The sequence below is a fragment of the Lepisma saccharinum genome, chromosome 18, assembly GCF_977018435.1.
Source record: "Lepisma saccharinum chromosome 18, izLepSacc3.1, whole genome shotgun sequence".
Classification (NCBI taxonomy): Eukaryota; Metazoa; Arthropoda; class Insecta; order Zygentoma; family Lepismatidae; genus Lepisma; species Lepisma saccharinum.
This window is the reverse complement of record NC_139246.1, coordinates 14,188,639-14,203,890: the sequence shown is the minus strand read 5'-3', so window position 1 is coordinate 14,203,890 and position 15,252 is coordinate 14,188,639. Positions and strand designations below refer to the sequence as shown.

Sequence of the window (15,252 nt, the reverse complement as noted above, 5' to 3'; positions counted from 1 at the left end):
AATTTTCACGGAACCACCTCCAACACTACAATACCACATTATAATGTCGCGAATCAGATGAGAGGTTTCGCACTACACGAACGCGACCGACGAATCCTCCTGTCTCGCTCACTCCCTCCTTTCTGCCCTTCTTACAACGCTACAGTAGCGCTGTTCACTCTGCAGTCCACGTCGATAAGGGAGCGTCCTTTCAAAAATACAGCACTATGATCATGCCTGGTGTGTATATATAGTTGTGGACCAACCCTCCGATTCGCGATTGTTAGCCGTCTTCCGCGTTCGATAACTCTCAGAGTATTGGCACCAAATAATTGGTTACTGAGACAAACAATGCGAAAACTAACTACGGCCGCCATGTGTAAAGAAACAAGGCACAGAAAAAGTAATAAAGATTATGTCGCTATCTTTCAGACAGTAAAATTTATCACCACAGACAACATGGTTGCCTTTCGCTTTTGTTGATTTTTCACTAAATTACATTAGCTGTTGCTTTTGAAACACTCAGCTATATAGAAAAAACAAAGTTTGTTGCAAGAGACTTTCGCACAGACCAAGATATGCATTTCTCTTTTAAAACACCCCTCCTTCCATAGGCGCAGTTCTGGTGGTGCCAGGGAAGGCCTGCCCCCCAACTAAAAATAAAATAAAAAATAACACATGATTAAGTTCAGTTGCTACATTTTTGCTATGAAGCCATACCGCAAATCTTGACGTTTGGCATGATGGCATGTGCGGTAATTGCGCCGCAATAGCGGGTCTTGATTGATGTGTACAATTTGAAGAAAGAAAAACGTAAAATGACTTTGTGTTGAGTCAACAGTTACTGCTGAGGCATCAAAAAGAACTTTCCAATTTAATTTTTCTAAAATTTCTGAGCTTACTATTGTACCGTAACTTTTTTAAAGTAATACAAGTATTGTATCAATAAAAAAATAATGAAATTCAATAATCGTACTGTTTTGCTTCTTTTAAAACTGACAACCAATGTACTAATTAATATTTGTTTACTTAAGCGAGGGAATTTAACATTTTCAAATCTAAAAGGCATAAAACTCAGTGATTTTAAGTTGTTTTTTTTAATTTCCGGAGGAAGGCCTCTGGACCCGTTATAAATACCTGAGGGTTATTGAATATCCCCTAGTTTATAAAACCATATGCTTCTCCCAGAGTCTGCCCCCCCCCCACAAAGAAAAAGCTCAAAATCCGTCCATGCCTCCTTCCCCTGCACACTGAAACATGCTATGCTGACATGTAGGGGTTTTAAGGTAGGGGTCCACACTTCCATGGTCTAAACCTTGGTCTAAATCTACACTAGTCATTTGAAACTGAAAATGGGGAAGGGAGAGAGAGAGAGAGGAGGGGGAAACATCCGCTGAGATAAAATATATAAATCTAAATGTAGGCTATTGACAAATATAATTTCATTTTTGTCGCAGCAATTTATCTCAGTTGTAATAAGAGTGTTGCCGGAACATGATAACTTCAAACTCTAGATGTGTTTTGTGAAGAGGTAATACTATTATGGGGGAAATATGTATCGTTTACCCGACCCTGAATAATGTACTTTGCTTGGCCCTCCCTGAAAAAAAATCCTGTTGACGTCTATTAAGATTTGTATCTACTTTTGAAAAAACCAAAGAAGATGGAAATACCATAAGCTTATGGAAAAGGCTCTTTCTAAACGAACTGTCAAAAATTGATACAATCGCAAAAATGCAAGATACGTAGAAAGACCAAAATACCAGAAATACCAATATTTGCTGTAATTGTCTTCCACCAAAATCCGGTCAAATCCTGCATAAGTAGTGGATAGTTCATTTTTAAAGTTCCTTCATCTATTTGACAAATTCATGTACATTTTGAATCTTCCCTCATCTATAGACTATCATAAATTCTTCATGTACATTTTGAACGATACTTCATTTATTTCATAAATTCTTCATGTACATTTTCAATGTTTCTTCAATCATTTCATAAGTTCGAAGAAGTTCATCTTTGAATGTTCCTTCACTCATTTCATAAATTCTTCATGTACATTTTCAATGTTCCGTCATTCATTTCATAAATTCTTTATTCTAAATTTTCAATGTTCCTTCACTCATTTCATAAATTTTTCATGTACATTTTCAATGTTCCTTCATTCATTTCATAAATTCTTAATTCTAATTTTTCAATGTTCCTTCACTCATTTCATAAATTCTTCATGTACATTTTAAATGTTCCTTCATTCATTTCATAAATTCTTAATTCTAAATTTTCAATGTTCCTTCACTCATTTCATAATTTCTTCATGTACATTTTCAATGTTTATTCATCTATTTCATAAATTCTTCATTTTCATTTTCGTTAAATAGAGGTATTAAAAGGATTTAAACAAATAAAAAAAAAATGTCAGTTGCAGGAAAACTGTTTGTTTGTTCCCGACTTCTATTTCCACTTTCGAAGTTATAGCAATATAATGCAGACATCGTTACAACGGGCATGTCGCCCAGACGAAATTGCAAATAATTGCACTTCCTTATAACTGACCACGATAACTTTGTGCAGCAAACTTTCATTTTTTTATCAAAACAAAAACAAAGTTCACACGCGAAGTCAAAATTTGCGATTTCTTTTATTGTTTTCTTGATAGGAATAGTACAAAGTGGGTATAAATAGCCAGTCTGTCTTCTACCATTTATGTAAAAGTCATCCCTTCGGTACTAGCAGGAGGAACAGGAGAAACAAGCCGAGAAGAAATTATTCCTTGTAACAGGTATTGTACATTGCCATCAGGTGGTTTACAAATCACTATACTTGGTTCCTGAATTTGCACATTGTTCTGAATTCTGTGGCAATTGTCAGAACCAAATAGTAAGGATTACAATGTCACATTTGCTTAAAGAATTTGCACCTGGCTCTTTCGAGCCGTGGTGATCTACTCGTAGGGCGTCTGACTGCCTCGCGGGAGACCCGGGGTTTAGTCCCGGGGTGGGTTATCTGAGGACAGAATCTTCCCAGAGTGTCCCCGCGCAAAGCGGCTCTGGGGTGTAATGATAGAATCACTACAATATCCTTTTTTATTATTTGTTTTGTGTATGTTCAATATTAATTTTTATTTAGAGAAAGTAATACTTTTTAATGCAATTTCCAATGTATCCGTTGTATGGCTGGCCTACGTGACGGTGAAAGCCAGGCGGTTACTTTGAATTGAATTTCTTTGTGCGAGTCGCTGGCTGTACGCACTACATGATGATTCGCATTGGTTATTCATTTGACACATGTATGAATAATATGAAGAAACAAAACAAAAAACATATATATTGCACAATGCTGGTTCCACAGTATCCGTAGTATTGTACAAGCTAGGGTCACTTTGCGCTGTTTCTTCGTTCTCTTCGCTGTCCGCTATCGCCCTTCCTCGTCGTTCCCTAACTTCCCACAAATACCTCCCCACTCGTTGCACTCTCTCACTATGATTCATCTTCAATCTTCTACCACTTCCATTATTTCCCTCCCTGTTACGTTCTTAACCCACTTGTCTCGCAAATCAAGCGTAGCGGGACAGGCAGAGAGCAGATGCTCGTCAGTCTCTCCCTCCCCTTAATTTTTACTTGTTTCCAACCCCCAGTCTGAACCATGCTATCCCTCCCCTTTCTTTTTTGTATCTTGCTTTCCCCAATTCCCTTGATTTCAAATGATCCCTTAGTGAAGTCTTTGTCTGGCAGTCGGATCTCTCTAATTTGATTTTCAACTGATGTATCTACCCTCCCTCCCGCTTCGCACACCCACCCCATCACAATAGAGTTCAACATGTTTTTATATCCCTCAACCAATTCAGTGTATTTTCTTGTCTTACTTGCCATCGCATCTCACACAAAATTGTACCTTTTCATATATGGCTTGCAACGCCCTTATCATGCTCGCCGACATCCCTTTTCCTTGCAGTTTCCACCATAAAATATCCCTGTGAACTTTGTCAAATGCCTTCTCGTAATCGATGAAGCACGCGTACAACTTTTTCCGTTTCTCTTTCAATCGCCCAAGTACTAATGTGTGCAGTATGAATATACGTGGGTCGTTCAATATATATGTTTCCGTATGCTGTAAAAATTTTTATTTTTAAGATACATTAGAAAACTATATATAGATGTGTAGGAGGATCCTTCCTCACTTCTCCACATAATCCCCATAGAGATTCAGGCATTTGTCCCACCGTTGCACCAATTTGTCCATACCCTTTGCAAGAAAATCAGGGCTCTGGCTATTGAGCACTATTCTCACATTACGCTTCACTTCTTCATCTGTTTCGAAACGGTAACCTTGCAATTCAAACTTTAACACCAGAAAAAGATGGAAATCACTCGGCGCTAAATCTGGGCTGTATGGAAGGTGGGGCAGCCGTTCCCACCCCAATTCTTCAATTTTGTGTTGTGTTTGCACTGCTGAGTGGGGGCGAGCGTTATCGTCAAGAAGAATGACACCAGCTGACAGGAGACCTAGTCGCTTATGTCGAATTGCGTTTTTCAGTTTATCCAATGTTTGACAATAACGGTCAGCATTAATTGTTCTTCCTCGTTCCAAAAAGTCCATAAGCAGAACGCCCTTAGCTTCTGAACTCCTTATGACGCGAGCCCGCGTTTTCCGAACAAGCATTTACTTTTCGCCCTTGAGCGCATGCGCCTTCACGTCTGATAACGAATCGATTGTTGTTCCTTGTAGACGAAGGATGGCGCTTGTCAACCATGTGCTTCTTTTTAATGGCATTGCTTTATACAATATTATATAGCACAGGGAAACTTATATATTGAACGTCCCTAGTATTATCTAGGCTACTATGCCCTTTCCTAAATCCTGCTTGTAAAGAGGAAATTTTATCAAATATAATCCAATACAATCCAACCCAGCCGCTTTCCCTTTTTTCACTTTCCCAATCGCCATTCTTAGCTCATCTACTGGTATATCCTCATCAAGGATTGCGTGAGAGTTGCCACGGTGCAACTTGCCACGGTATTACTTATCGGGTAAATCTTTCTGCAGGTGCGGAGCAAGTTGCCATGGCCGAGTGAGTGACGTCACTAGGCAGGGGGGGGGGGGTAACTACGGTATAGAATAATTTCGCCTGATGCTTAATTATCACTCTTAGTGTTTCCATGGTTGCATAAGCATTGTTATGGAGTTCACAAAAACTAGAAAAGTCAAACGTCTTCACCGAAGGTCAAATGGCAATTGTGTAAAGAGATGACCAGTGCGTACCTGGCGTGTCAGTTTGCGAGATAAGGAAGCGACTAGAAAACTGCAAAAAGAGAGCACGAGAAGAGATCCTTACATCAGTGTCTGCAGTGGCGGCGATTGGGTCCCAAAAGGGGGCAAGGCGCCAAAACTAGGGGGGCAAAGACAGTATATTTTCCTTTGTATATAAGATTTAGCATAGTGCGGGGCAAAAGTGGCGAAAACTGAGGGGCGACTGCCCCCTCGGCCCCCTAATCTCTGCCACTGAGTGTCTGCTATCTTCAAAGAAGAAATGGCTGCTCCAATTAACCAAGGTCTGAATCTAGTAACCTCCATTCCATCATATCGTCAGAAGAAAGGGTGTTTAAATGGTGTTTGAAGGAAAGCCTTCGGCATATATCTTGAACTTGCAGCAATCAATGAATTACTAGCTTTAGTACCCAGAAGCCGTATTGATGAAGGTTGCTCCTCGTCATGGAGTACTGCCCATCTGGGTTGAAAATCAGAAAGGTCAACGATTATTTCATAGAACAATGGCTGGATAATCCAAATATTCCAACGGAAATTTGGAATTGCAATGGCCAAAGCAGCGAAGAAACAACCCAGTGTAGGATTGGCATAACAAGTGAACCACATCATATCCAGAGTACACCACACGTCTTGCAGGTTGTAAGTGTACTAAAATCAGATGCCTCATCTAGTTTTCATGCTTTTAGGAGACTGGACTTGGATTATATTTCGCAGAAGCGTAGAAAATCAACCTACATCCATCTTGATGAACGGTTGCAATGTATCCTTGAAAAGCTATAAATTGGCGGAGATCTTAAAAAATGTCTCGGAAGCTTGAGCTATGTACAAAGTTGGAGTAATGAGAATGGCTTTATTTGGATTGTACATAGTTGATTGATGGTATACGGACGCATGAAAATTCTACATGCACGACGTGCTGTTTGCATGAAAAACAAAAGGACAAGGTTGTTCCCAGGACCGCCTTGGAGTATGGAGCTAATGTTGTCTGTTTAAGAAAAAATCACTACGTTTTTCCATGCTCAGTCTGACAGGTGACGTCACTTACTCGACAGTGGCAACTTGCTCCACACCTGCAGAGAGATTAATCCGATTGACAAGCCCGTGGCAAGTTACACCGTGGCATCTTGCACGCCACCTCATCAAGTATCGCATGTAGTCCGCTAGGAAGTAACGTTCCCGTGCAATTTCTGTCTGAAGTGCCCCATCCCCTCTCGGTCAAGTAAAAAACGACAGTGAGATTCCCAAATATGTGGCTCAATATGTACCCAGCTGTCTTTCTGACCCCTCAGTTTGCGTAGAACTCGCCATAATGCCGAAATATTCCTCTTCGAGCTTGCCTTTTTAATTTCTTAGAATTTTTCAACTTGCTATTTTTCTTTCTCTAAAATGTTATTATACGCTCTTCTGACCATAAGATAGTCATTTCTGCCTTCTTCGCTATTTGTGTTTCTGTAAAGTTCCAAAGCGCGATCTAACCTTTTTCTCATTATTTTGCATCCCTCCCATAGCAGGTTTGCCCCCCTTTCCCCCTCCCTTTGGCATATGCCTTCCAGCCCTTTCGAAAATATGATATCCTAATCCCACTGCTTCCTGTATATTATTTTCCTCGATGGCTATTTTACAGCGCTCTTGCAACATTTTTGTCTCGCAGCCAGTCATAATCATCTTGTAGAGGAGAAGGTCTAAATATGGGCGAAGGTTTAAATATGGGTTTTGGAATTATCAGCGCTCCTGGGTGCTGTAGCCTCGAAGAGGCTATTGGAACTGGTTATCTGTCAAGAACGAAGGTTGCGGCGCCAAAAAGGAAGAAAAATAGCGTGTTGGTCTAAATATGGGCTATGATATGAGGTCTAATGCTGAGATCACATTTTGGATGTTTTTCTTAATTTCGACATTTCCCATTCCGCGTGATTTTCAAAACAACAGATTATTCATAAATATGAATTTTAGAATGTTTTAGCGATAAATGACTGTTTTTTTTTTCAAATTTTAATTGCTTTTTGTGATATTGCCACAAGTAGCCCATATTTAGACCACAATTTTTAAATACATCATTTTACCATTTTTTGGAAATTGTTTTTTTTTTTAAAGAAATCGAGACCTTCTATACTTTAGCATGCTATTACATTTAAGTATATATTTCATAGATATGCATTTTAAAGGCAGGTGCTTGATATATTATTTTTTTCCTCCGAAAATGACAAAATAAAAAGGGGGCCCATATTTAGAACTTTTCCTCTATTGTTCCTCCCTGTCTTTAGTCTACACATATTTGCTAAAAATTTTCTCCGGCTCTACGCGCTTTTTGGAATCTCTACGTTACTATGATGAGGTTCCCTTCACATCTCCATTAAGCATACTGTGTGCCCTTCAGGGTATGCAACCTATGACAGTTCATTTTTTTCGTTTTTACGTCATGGTGATCTTCGCTCTGGAAATTTTCTTTGTTTTTTGGTGCCATTCAACACATGACAATTTCCGTCGATACCAGCTCACGCAGAACGCACACCCACCCCACTCCCGTCAACATTTTCGTTCGCGTCCTTTGGGGAATCACTTGCGTCGACATTGCTCAACATTGCCGCGTGATTTTTTGACAAGAGCTTACCCAATTTCTTAGTGGACCGAACAACACCGACGACTTCTCTCCACCCGTTTTGCCATTATTCACTTCGGAAAATCATTTTCCCACAAAGTCGTTTCCGGAATTTCGTTACATGAACTTTCCACCTTATTTTCACTCGTACAATCACCTCTCAATCGTTGTATACGAACTTACGAAACACCCTGTGTGTGTGTGTATGTATATATATATATATATATATATATATATATATATATATATATATATATATATATATATATATATATACTAGCTGATTAATCGGCGTTGCCCGGGTGTTTAATGAATTCTAAATATAGCGTCAAATGTAACTAATTTTATTTGCAGGTATTTAAAAGCTTAAGTAAGTAAACAAATTATAAACTAATATCTTTTACAAATTCACTATAATATAAATTTAACAACAATTTATGAACAACATTTTTAGTTCCACTTCAAAGAGCAAGAATAAATACGTTGAACGGCATTGGGAGTGTTACTATTCATCTTAGCGACCCCGAAAATTATGGATTCCACACTAATATCGGTGGTTTTTACATGTCACCCCCTTCCCACCACCACCCTCAGGGGTGGCAGAGGTGTCTTGGAGTTGAACAGCATTGGGAGTGTCACTAGTCATCTTAGCGAACCCGAAAACTATTTATTTTACATAATATCGGCCTTTTTATTATTTTTACATGTCAACCCTTCCCACCCCACGGGGTGTCTGGGGTGTCTTGGAGATGAACGGCATTGGGAGTGTCACTAGTCATCTTAGCAACCCCAAAAGCTATGGATTCCACACTAATATCGGTTGCTTTATATTTCACCCCTTCCCACCCCCACCCTCAGAGATGCCAGGAATGTCTTGGTGTTGAACGGCATAGGTAGTGTTACTATTCATCTTATCGACCCCGAAAACTATGTATTCCACACTAATATCGGTCGTTTTATATGTCACCCCCTTCCTACCCTAACCCCTAGGGGTGACAGGGGTGTATTATAGTTAAACGACATTAGGAGTGTCCCTATTTATCTTATCGACCCCGAAAACTATGGATTCCACACTAATATCGGTCGTTTTTTATTATTTTTAATGTCACCCCTTCTCACCCCCACCCATAGGGGTGCATTGTGGTTTGAACGGCATTGGAAGTATCACTATGTATCGTAGCGACCCCGAAAACTATGTATTCCACACTAATATCGGTCGTTTTCCATCATTTTTACATTTCACCCCTTTCCACCCTCACCTACAAGGGTGCCAGGGGTGTATTGGAGTTGAACGGCATTGGGAGTGTCACTATTCATCTTAGCGACCCCGAAAACTATGGATTCCACACTAATATTGGTCGTTTTCGATTATTTTTACATGTCACCCCCATACAACCCCCACCACCAGAGGTGTCAGGGGTGTCTTACCCCCACAGTATTTCTTTCCATGTTGCAAGTGATACGCGTACCAAGTTTGGTTGAAATCGCTCCAGGAGTTCGAGAATTATGCCGGAACTAACATACATACACACATACATCCATTTTTATATATTAGATTAATAGCACCAAATCTGACCTGCCTATCCTACTCACGTGTGCATCCCAAAGCAGGAAACATGTGATAAGGTTAGGCAAGTTAAGTTTTGCTTATTTGTGCTCTGCGTGCGTGAGTAGGTTAGGCAGGTCAGGTTTAGTGAGATTATCTTGCAAGTTGCTATAACTTTGTCTAGCCGCTCATTACAAGGCCATGGTCGATATGAAACTCAGAAAGTGACTTACTAAACTTCATCTAATTGCATTGTAGACTGTATTTTTTTTGGTACATTTTGTGTCTTCTATTGTAAAATATTGAAACGATGCTAGTTTTAAACATCAGGCAATAATTTTTATTTCATATTGTGTATAATAAGTAGCTAAGATACTCGTCAGTTTAGTTAATTCATCTCAAGCCTAAAACTGCGTATAAAGGAGAATGCACCTTACATCAGGAAATGCACATTTCGTGTGTTTAGTTTTTGACATTTTTTTCTGTCTGCATATTGCAACACTAGCCCATGGATTTGTAATTCGTTTCATGGATAAATCCATCTCTAACCGTCGTTAGCGAGGAAAACAATCTATCTATAATTCTAATAAACACCTCCATCGGTAAATCACATCTCTTCTCTCCGCCCTCTTACAATGCTAAAGTAAATGTGTGAGCTCTTAGTTCCAAGATTGCTTGTGAGAGCGATCTTCCACAAATAAGACGAGTTGCCAAGCCTGGGCGATTGATGAGAATTCTCTATGAAATGTTGCCCAACCCTGTATAGACAATTCTATTTTGAAAGAATTAATTTAATATTATTTTTTTCAGAAATCTGCTACGACGAAACGCACACATGTGGAAATTTGCTGTCTGCATGCTCCTTCTGGGTAATATTTACAATGGTGAGTTGGCTACACTGTTACACATCCTTAAAAGTATTACAAAAATAGGTGGAAATTTGCTGTCTGCGTGCTCCTTCTGGGCAATATTTACAATGGTGAGTTGGCTACACTGTTGCACATCGTACAATCACCCGATTGTTTTAAATTAAGGGATCGTAGATAGGCTATGTGAAGCCTGATATTCGAAGTTATTTGGCTGCGAGAGGTGTATCGTAAGAGGGGGTATAGCTCTGAAAAGCTACGTCCACACTTAACCAAGCAAGGGGGCTAGCCCCGTGAAATAAAAACTACACTCACGATTAACTTTAAACACTACAATTGACTGGTCTGGCAGGTGTGTGAGAAAATGAAAGATAAGGATAGAGGAATGTTCGTTACCTGTAGATCTCGAAGTGACGATCGACTCGCTGGTTCGTTGATGAAACTCTCCTGAAATAAAACTCCTTTCCGATATTGTACTACTCCTCGCTGTAACAACTATTCACGCCATAACTTTCTTATTTCAACAACTTGTAGAATTCCGAGGCACCGACTGTGCACGCGATAGATTTCAGATCCCGACTGGGGGAAGAAATATTCTCCCGAGCTATTTAAACGAAATTCGAACTTCGGCCGTTGAGAGACCGCGTCTCTCAATAACGGTGCTTTCAGCGTAAGGCTGTGTTTGCAGTATCTTCCTGCGATTCCGGAAGAATTCGTATCAGCGGATTTTTACATCCGCTGAAGATCGCAGGTGGCATTTGCTTGAAAGAAGCTCTTTCCAGCTTCTTTCATACTCGGGCCCTTTTTATGAAATGATTAGGCTATCGGACTATGGCGCCCGGGGTCCCGGATTCGAGTCATGCCTTCGGCATGATACGACATCCTTAAAAGTATGACAAAGAGAGGTGGAAATTTGCTGTCTGCGTGCTCCTTCTGGGCAATATTTACAATGGTGAGTTGGCTACACTGTTACACATCCTTAAAAGTATGTGACGCATGCATCAATTGTGGGAAATGATTATTACTTCCTTTCACTTCAGATCCAAGAAATGTAATATAAGCTTAGTTGAGCGCTCTCGTGTAAAATAAATACTTCTCCTATATGAAGAAATTAGAATGTAGAAATGCTCATTAATGTCGTCGCAGAGCAAGCTGTCCTTTTTCCCACAATTGACGCATGCGAAACATGCACCGCATGCGTTCAGGAGACGCCTCTGTTTGAAAGAAGGTACTGTTAGCATTTTGTGTTTTCTAACGGTTATGATTTTCTTGGTTTCAGATTTCATGGGCACTGAAGCTAGGTCTACTATACTGAGGAGCTTTCGGGAAAGTGGTAGTGGCGCTGGTGGACCTTGTTTACCAAACGGCGTAGGTTTACCAGAAACAGGAGGAAGTGCAGGGTCGGGAGGTGGCAGATCTGAAAGAGGTTTACCTAATATTTCACTTGGAAACAGCGAGACGGTTGAACAAACAGAAGCAACAGAGGGTCCAATTCCACCTCAGGGTGAAAGGCCAGCGGTCAGAAAATTCAAGCAGCCTCCATTTGTGGGTTGGCCGCCTGGTATGGGTTCTATGCCTTGTCCACCTGATATGCCAACACAATAACAGCCAATGTGAGTGCCAGAAGATTGTAGACCAGGTGGAATGCAAAATGTTAGTCCACCAGACACGGCTTGCAATGGAAATATGGTAATTACACGTGCTAACATGCTACCTGGTCGCTTGACATACCGCACATTCGTATTTTCAGCGCTGACTTCAGCGCATAAGCATCTTCATTCGGATATTCGCAGATGGATTCAGCGCTGAATCCATCAGATTGCACCCCTTCCACCACAAACAGGGACTGGTGCAAGCGGTGGATTTTAGGAATTGTGGGTAATTGTAGTCTGCTAACCATGAGCTACAATGCGTCGATGAGAACGATGGTAGTGAATTACGGGCCGGAAATCTACAGAATAAATGTGTGTCTTCTGCCATTGCACTTGTAAGTAGAAATAAATCTTCCTCTTCCTTCGTACTATCCTTAGTTGTTTCTTTAAATTCATTCAACAACGGTGTTTCCATAAAAACCGAAGCAACAGCCGAAGCTGCAGAGAAAAGAGCAACTGTAGCCTCCATTTTGAAACAATTTGTGATGGAAATTCGAACGTTAAGTGGTGGAATACGCTATGACATCAACTGAAGCTTCATCGCTGAAAATCCGAAGGTACTGATACAGTGGCTGCCAGTAGCCTGACACAAGGTGACCAACTTTCGACCATGAATTTAAGAGAGATTTCCAACTTTCGGCATTGAATTTATATAGATTTAGTCGCGACAAATTTTGCGCATTTTTAGAACTGCGGCGTCACTCCGGCAGATGTTCATTGGATGTATAAAATTAAACAAAAATAATTAATTAAAATTTTATGTAACATGCAGGTCACAGTACAGAACAAGAATTTTACAAATTTGCATATTTCATAGTCCTGTTCTATATGTAGTATTTGTCGACCGATGCTGCAGAACAAAGCATTTATTTTTATTTTGTGCAAATTTCAAAAACTCGTTACCACTACTTTCACAATTATTGGCTTTGTACGGTTCGCTGAACTCCTATCATATCAGAAAGAATTTAAATTTCGCCATCTTGATTGTTAATGAAATATACGGAACAAGTAGAATATCTTTACGGGAGCCGGAAGGATCCAAAACGTTAGCCCTAATTCGGGAGTTTCCGGGAAATACGGGAGAGATGGTCACCCTACCTGACAGCAACACTAACAACCACTTCGTCACATCTGATATCATCACCAAGTAGTGACACGGAGGAGGGTTATCTGGTATGGAAGATATGACCACCACAAGTAAAGCCACAAGCGACAGACAACCCATCTAGCGATAGACAACTCATTAGTTCTAGGGCACAATTTTAGGCAGTCGAGAAAACCTACAACCAGTCACATTACCAAGCATGAATTGAAAGTAGCAAAACCAGGGTATGGCATAGACTTCAGTAGAATTTTATTGGACATCATCTGCAGTGCATAAATGGCGACTTCATCTATATAACCCTATTCGGATAGGAACTGTAATGTATTATTCCACGTTTAATCACTGCGTAGTGTTAAATCACACAACAGCGACGCTGTTACACTTTTTGTACTTTTATAATATTGTAGTCAATAAAATTCCGCATAATGCAAATCTTTTTTTCATTCACTTATACCATAAAATTATTGAAGTTACAAATGTGGGGAATGTCTCTGTTTGATATTTACACTTATGTACATAAAGCATATTTAAACCACCTAGTTAAATGGGAAAATAACAACAACATACATACTATGCTATGGAATCGAACCTAGGGCATCTCGTTAACAAAACCCATAGAAATATTCCCAATGCCTTCGAAATATTCGACTCCTATTAATTGTAATATTTCTACAATAAAGTTTAAATCACATAATATATAAGTTGTTTGCTAATATTGATGATGTGGATGAGTGATGATACAATACAATGGATGAAGGAAGGGACAGCCTAGTGGCTGGAAATTCAGGCGCCAGAGCTACGTTAGTCTGCAAAATGCAGTCAAGACAAAAGGATGTCAACAAAGTTATGTTTCACACATGTGGTTTAATTTCAATCGACAGTAATGTACGTTATTTTATTATAAGGGAGTTGCAGGAAAATGGTAACTTCAAATGAAGGAGTAGCTTTTAAGGGACACTACTATTATGGGGGGAATATGCCTCGCTTGCCCCCATTTAGAAAAAAAAATATCTTCCTTGTACCTCCCTGGAAAAATACTTCCCAGGTCCATTCACATTGAGAGGAATGGGTAATACAAATAATTAGTGGCGCAACAGTCCGTGAGGACCATAGATTGATAAAGTTATGACAATTTTTTGGGTAACGTAGAAGTAATTGTAATAAAATATGTTGCAACTGTTTCTGAAAGGGGAAAATGTGAAGAAAAAAAGTCTACTGCGTTACGGAGCAGACTAGTCCCAAGATGGCGACCATACCCAAAATGGCTGCCATGCAAGTGGATGGAAAACCTTTGTTTTTTGGCCATTTATTTTTAGTGAAACAATAAATTAATAATTAATAAATAATAATTAAGTTTTATCACAACATTATAACCGCTAGACGGTCATGGCTCCTTTCACGGGATGGGCATAGTAGCGGTTGTAACGCCCGCTGGGCGATTTCTAACAATTATCAAGAAGCGACAGGTGTCGTTTGAGGAACTGAAAGTTGCTGGCAACATTTCCATCACATATTATCGCTCACAGGCCAGTGGACTGAGGTTTATAAAATACAAGCCAATCAGAGATGTGGCATACCGTGATCCAACTAAAAACGTCGACATACTTTGGAGCATTTTACGTCTTCTAAAGCCAAGTGTGCCTGACTAGCAGGGCGTGAGTCAGCTGATACACAAGGGTTTTCCTCCCTTTGATTGACATGGACCCAACGAACGAGTCTTGCATTCTGTCAACGCTGTTATTTATAGCAGAGCATGCAGGACGTTATAACCAAGTTCCCATTGTAACCTTTGATCAGCCGTTGTACTTAAAAGCAGTTGGAATCGTAAGCAACGAACCAGAAGCTATAGTCCGTTAAAGAAATGCATCCTCAGACTAGGTGGTCTGCACACGATTATGAGTCTCCTTGGGTGCATTGGTTTTGCCATGACAGGATCCGGTTTGGCTGAAATTTTGGAGATTGTGTATGCAGGAAACGCAGTGAAGCATATGAATGGCTTATTGCAGAAAGGGACCTGAGTCACATTTTTGAGGTATCGGAGTTAATTTTTTCATCTCCACTGTGTCTAGCAGCATACTGCAGGGGGGTGCATTGAGGGTTGCAAAATTAACTATTCATTATGTTGAATATTTGAGCCAACAACGGCACATTTCTTTCTTACACTATTAATATTATACGATTTTTCATTGTTTTTCTCAGAATTGTGCAAAAATGACTCAGGTCCCTTTCTGCAATAAGCCATTCAT

At 39.9% G+C, this 15,252-nt stretch overlaps 1 protein-coding gene across 1 annotated transcript in view; it reads right to left on the bottom strand.

Annotated features, from left to right (window-relative positions):
* LOC146001859 (uncharacterized) overlaps window positions 1-10,764 on the bottom strand; it is a 55,795-nt gene extending 45,031 nt beyond the window's left edge. The window contains exon 1 of the mRNA XM_083139567.1: window positions 10,646-10,764. The gene's annotated coding sequence lies outside the window, so the exon portion shown is untranslated. The remainder of the gene's footprint in view (window positions 1-10,645) is intronic.
* Window positions 10,765-15,252: the final 4,488 nt, after the last annotated feature.